Here is a 6,583-nt window from a genome sequence, read left to right on the forward strand (position 1 = left end):
GGGATCCACCCAGACTTGCTAAATAAGGATTTCTGAGGAAACACTACAAAATCTATATTTTTAAAAATCTCTCTCCTTTCTTTTGAGGTTGCATCAAGCTTGGGAACCACAGAACTAAGTTAAACTTACCTTTAACTAAAATAAGATTTCAGAAGGACTAAGGCAAATCTATTTTTTTTTTTTTTTTTTGCAGTTTTTGGCGGGGGCTGCATTTGAACCCACCACCTCCGGTATAGGGGGCCTGCACCCTACTCTGAGCCACAGGCACCACCCAGGCAAATCTATTTTTATAAAATTAAACTCTTTTGGATATGAGTTTGACATGTAAATAAATCTCAGAATATGAAGGTTAATTATTTAATATTTTAGTCTTCTCCAAATTCATGGGATCAATAGGCTCAGGGATATGTATAGGATAAAAGTTTTTCTTAAAGTAAAATAAAAACCAATTTATACTAGATCCTAAAGTCTGGTGAATGAATCTTTCACCTTTTAGTGAAGCAAGTATTACATTAAAAAATCAAACTATAATTGCATTTCATTTGGACCTCCAATTTATAGTTGTGAAAGATGGCATGGTTTCTGTTTGTTTAGACATTCCATGAATCTGATCATAGACAAAGTACTAAATTTCTTATCTCTATTTTATTCCTAACTTATTTATACCTAGGAATTTGACAAACCGATAACAATTGTTCCCTATTCAAGGTGACTTTGAAATAAATTCATTCCATATACAATTATTAAGAGAATTTTGTGCCAGGACCTGATTTGTCTGATAGAGTAAAAACTCTTTTATTAGTTTAGTGCCCATTAAAAGCATCACAAATCATTTATTGATTTTTTCCTTGTTGTCATATAAAAGTATCAGGTACCAAAAAATATAAGAAATAGAGTGATTCAACTACTGCATATGAAACACCAGAAATGCATCACTGGCTGTTCTTTGTGACTTTTGTTGAGTTCAAAGTCATTTATGGCACTGCTGTGATATTCCGGGCATTGGGTAAGGGTTAGAAGTACAAACAAGGACGCTGCATTCTGTGAGCACACAAAATAAAGTGAAATAGCTTAAAGAGTTGGTATCTATTTTTGCCTCTTCAGGATATCACAAATCGCCTATTGAGTTTTAAAAATACAAAATAACAACTACCAATATAAATAGACCTAAAAAGTCTCTCAGTAGAGAATATGAAGACTGGAAATTACAAATGAAGTATGCTTTACCTTGTATGATTGTAGAAGTCCTCATATTAACATTTTGAACAAAGTATTTGCACTCATTTTAAAGAAAGCACTGGGTTTTGTCAGAGCTGATGGCTATATTTAAGAGCTTAACTTGTATATTTACATATATATTGAGGTCAGAGCTTTAAGGATGCCTGCACCCTCTCAATGGAACCAGCTTTCAATAATGATCTTGTACTACATCCATAAGTAAATGTGTTTGATCAAGATGCAATCTGGCTAAACCCATTTTATTATACAACTGTTGTTCCATGGGAAGATTCACATGTGGGTAGATAAGATTTATAATTTCTTATTATGTTTTACCCAGATTTTTAAAATACGATTTTAAACTTCAACTGGAGAAAAGATATGACCTATGTACTTAGTTTCTCAAACTTGTTTCACTTCTTTAAAAATGTTTTTCTAGTTTACGAAGTCCCATTCTTCATGACATCACTAATCTTGCTATGGCCAAGAATGTAAGAAAAATCCACATTTTTACTAAGGATCACCTGTTTCTCAACAACCAGAATATTGCATGTCCAGTAAAAATCTGAAACCGTTCCCCAAATGCTCAAGAGATGATGATCTCAAGATCTCTGGTACCCCTTTGTATCTATCTTCTCATGTGAATCCACAACCCTGTGCTTCCTTGCTCTAGATACAAGATTGAACATCATCTATATTTTAAAACTAAAAGCAACAAAAATGAACACACATGTACAGCAACACAAAATATTTGTGAATATTAAAACTTATCCCAAAGATTTAGAGGAAGAGACATGGAAATGAGTTACCCTCATCCTAAACTTCTAATTTCTCAGTGGAAATCTCTCTCTCCTTCAGTATCAGCCAATGAGCTTTCATGAGCATATCAGATATATGATTTGCATATAATTTATTTCATTCCTTAAGTTTTCTTTTCTCTCTATTGATTATGTCCTTTGATGTTCAAAATTTTTGCATTTAATGTGGTCCCATCTACTTTTACTTCAGTTACCTGTGTTTTTGTTGTTATTGTTGTTTTGTTTGTTTTTGAAACAGTGTCACCCTCGGTAGAGTGTCATGGAGTCACAGCTCACAGCAAACTCAAACTCTTAGATTAGCTTAGATTCTCTTGCCTCAGCCTCCCAAGTAGCTGGGACTACAGGCACCCACCACAACACCAGGCTATTTTTTGTTGCTGTTGTCATTGTTGTTTAGCTAGCTCATGTGGGCTTGAACCTGCTACCCTCAGTGTATGTGACAAGTGCCCTAACCACTGTGCTATGGGTGCCACGCCAGTTACCTGTGGTTTTGATGAACTACCTAGAAATCATTGCGAAGTCGAAAATCATAAAGTTTTTCAGGAGTTTTATAGTTTTAGGTCTTATGTTTAGGTCTTTAATCTCTTTTTTGTGCAGTTTTTGGCCACAGCTGGGAGCCAACCTGCCACCTCCAACACCTGGGACTGGAGCCCCACTCCTTTGAGCCACAGACGCTGCCCTAGGTCTTTAATCTCTTTTGAGTTCATAAAGATAAAGGTCCAAATCATCTTTGTGTGTGTGTGTGTGTGAATATTAAGTATGGATTTGTTTTAATTTATTCTACTTGGAGTTTACTGAAATTCTTAAGTATGTTAAAATTGGACATCCTTCAATTGCAGTGCTGCCCCGGCCAGCCAGGAGATGGCGGTGCTTTCAGGGACGAGCTCTGCCCTAGAGAGATCTCATCGGCTATTCGCTTTCACAACACTCCCCGGGGCCCCGTCTCCTTGGCATCCTTTCTCAACCTTCGGGAGCCGGCTTGGCAGGCTCCGCCTCCTTTGCATTCTGCGCAGCCTCCAGCCTGGGCTTCCCAGGATGCAGCGCATTGATGACAGATTTGGAACTACGGGGCTCTAACCGCGTCGCCAGCCGGTACTGCGCTGAGCTTGAAAGGCATCGACTGGAATCGATTTGCTTTCAAAAATTAGATAAACACAAAGACTTGATATTGTGGAATGACTGCAAATGAGCAGTGTCATCTAATAAATAAGAAATGTTCTTATGTTATAATGGGGAAGTCCTTGTTTTCCAGTTATCGGAAGGAAATTTTTCGGATAAAGAGACTGCGAAAACACCCATATTACTTATCAGAAGAATGGTATTTGACAGAGAAACAAGATCATTTGTTCAGAAGTCCACTGGATCCTTCAGCATTGAGGTAGAAAACTCTCATTTTAAAATTATTTGTTGCAATTGTGTGTCAGATTTCAGAACTGGAATTAACCTCCCTTGCGTGTTGATACAAAGCAATGAAAAGAACGTTTTCAGGTATTTTCTACTACTTCTCCACAGTACCAATAAATTTGAAAAGCGTTTGAGCTTTAATATAGGTCATGAGTTGAAGGATGGCTTAAGGGTCCTTGATGGCCCTTTGGTCTTATGGAGACATGCCGGAACATTCTTCTGTATGTCTTCTGAAACTGGCAAAGCCATTACTCTGTCAGTTAACTTTTCCTCCATTGAATGGATAGGGGAGATTAAAAATGTGGGTATGATTTTATTGGGAATAAAGGGATGTTATTTCTCTGAGAAAGGACGTACCCAGGAGGCTTCAGAATCAGATTATGCAGTTTGGAATACCAAGTTTTGTGCATACTCTCTTGAAAGTCAAAAAGTATTAAGTGATACGTTCATTATCCCTCCTGCTTATAGTAATTTGGTAACTTGCGTGCATGTCTGTGCAAGTGAGATTATCAACGGCCAGTTAAGAATATCTCTAATTGCCCTTACTCAAAAGAATCAACTGATTTCCTTCCAAAATGGGACTCCTAAAAGTATATGCCAGCTTCCATTTGGAGATCCTTGTGCAGTTCACCTTATGGATTCAGGTGGAGGAAACTTTTATTTCATTGTATCCTTTAGGTCCAATGATGCTTGTGCTGTTTGGGAAAAGAACTTTCAGGTTGCTGCTAAATGGGAAAAAATTAGCTTAATTCTGATAGATGACTTTATTGGAACTGGAACTGAACAAGTATTGGTACTTTTTAAAGACTCCTTGAATTCAGATTGCCTGACTTCATTTCAAATGACAAATTTTGAAAGTATAAACTATTCAAGTGAACCATTGGATTGCACTGAAGATGATTTATTTGAAGACAAACAAGACAATCGTTATTTGGTGATTCCACCTCTGGAAAGAAGAATAAAAGTTGGTGCAGCTTCTGTTCAGGAATTACAACAACACATCTTGTTGAAGGATAAAATTATTTTGAAATCTTACAAAGCTTTAATAAACCTGCTTCAAGGGAAAGATGATAATACATCAAGTGTAAGGGAGGAATGTCTTGCTCCCCTTTGTGGTGAAGAAGAAAATTCTGAATATACCTTTGATGAAAAGTTGCCAGACAATTTTCAAGATTCAAAGCAACTAGTAGAGAAGATCTGGTATCGTGTAATAGATGATAGCTTAGTTGTTGGAGTGAAAACCTCATCTTCTTTAGAGCTGTCCCTGAATGATGTGACTTTATCATTATTAATGAATCAAGCCCATGGCTCCAGCTATCACCTTATTAAGTGTCAAAATAGGGTGATTAAGTTAAGTATGGATTCTTTGCCAGAACCACACTTGATGCCATACAAAATAGGATCAGAGGCAAAAAAAATCAAGTTGACCCTTGATAATGAGGAAAAGGAAATCTTTGTTCGTGAACAGTCATCACAACGAGAATATGTGCCGATAATTACTGCTATAACATCTCTTTCACCACTTTTAGCACTCAGTAAATTTTGTTGCATTGTGCTGCTACATATTATGAAGAGAGAAAATGGTGACTATCCTCAAGATCATTATATTCCGTGTGGCAGACTTTTTGTAAGTCTAGATCTTTCAAGTGAGAAATGCCTGCTGATGTTTCCAAAGAAGAAACCTGTAGAACACAAGGAGGATCTTTTTGCACTTTTCGCAGTATTCCACAAATCTTGTTTTCAAATCACATCACCTGGATATGCCCTGAAGGCAATGAAGGCATGGCTGTTAGAATGCATGAATTGTGAAGTCATCAAAGAATTTCCAGAAGTGTGCTTTTGTAAAAGGCCAGGAAATTTGTATGGGACACTCTTCAAATGGAAACAAAGAACACTATTTGAAGGGATTTTAATAATCTATTCCAGGAATCAAACAGTTTTGTTCCAGTGCCTTCATAAGCTCATTGGTGTTCTCCCTATAAACTGTTTGTTGAGAAATCTAAAATTAGAAAATGAAGATTTCCTAGTTGATTATATGGCATTGTCTTTGGAGAAGGAACTGGTTATCTTTGGCTCTCTTTCTTCTGCCTTAGCTAAAGTTGATAGCAACTTTATGCAGAGGTGTGAAGCAAGCAAAGGAGATAGTAGTGTTCTTGCAGATGCTTTACCAGACAGAGAGAAGGAAATTCATTGGTACAGAAAAGAAGTCCAGAGAGCAAAGAAGAAAATGTTGAGAACAAAGCTAAAAGTGAGTGGTGCCCTTTATAGAGCACTAGCTTTGAAAGTAGCTGAGGTTCAGTTGAAATCAGACCTCACTGCCCAGAAATTGACCAATTTATAATTATACTTTCAATTTGATCATATTTTAAAATATTTTCACCGCCATAAACTTTTGGTTCCACTTGACATTGCCTCCAAAAATGTTTTTGTACTCAAAATTGTGAAGTTTTTGTCTTCAGGTATTCTTTCTGTTCTCTTCTTTCTCCTTTCTCCTACTGGAACTACCGTATACATCTCTTCTGATGCTTGATGGAGTTCTACATATCTCTGATTCAGTTAATTTTTTCCCTATAATTTTTTTAATGTTAGAGACTGGTTAGTCTCAAATTAGCTATTTAAACATCTATCTTAAATTTTTCTGATTGTTTCCTTAGATACTAAAAATCTACTGTGGAGCCCTCCACAGTAGATTATTTTTCATTTCATTTATTATAATTTTTCATTTATTTTTCATTTCATTTATTATAATTATTTTTCATTTATTTTTCATTTCATTTATTATAATTTTTAACTCCAGGATTATCTTTTTATTGATATTCTGTATTTAATGAGACATCATTCTCATAGCTTTTTTATCATTTATTTAGGCATTATTTCATTTACTTGGTATATAATTTTAAAATAACTGATTTAGAATTTCAATTTAGTTAACTCCAATGTAGATTTCCCAAGGGACATTTTCTATTTTTTTTTTCTTATGTTTAGGCCATATTTTCTTGATGTATTAAAAACATCTAATAATTTTTGTTAAATTTTTGATTCTTTCAATAATATAATGTAGCAATGATGTATATGAGACAATTCCCTCCCTTCAGTAATTTTTCATATGGATGTTGATTTTTGTCCCTTGCTGCTATTTGTTA

General features: G+C 35.6%; 1 pseudogene; it reads left to right on the top strand.

The window, feature by feature from the left end:
* The first annotated feature begins 927 nt into the window (after positions 1 to 927).
* On the top strand, positions 928 to 5,781 carry LOC100961523 (annotated as a pseudogene).
* Positions 5,782 to 6,583: the final 802 nt, after the last annotated feature.

This window comes from Otolemur garnettii, unplaced genomic scaffold, assembly GCF_000181295.1.
Source record: "Otolemur garnettii isolate 467f Iridium unplaced genomic scaffold, OtoGar3 scaffold00020, whole genome shotgun sequence".
Lineage (NCBI taxonomy): Eukaryota > Metazoa > Chordata > Mammalia > Primates > Galagidae > Otolemur > Otolemur garnettii.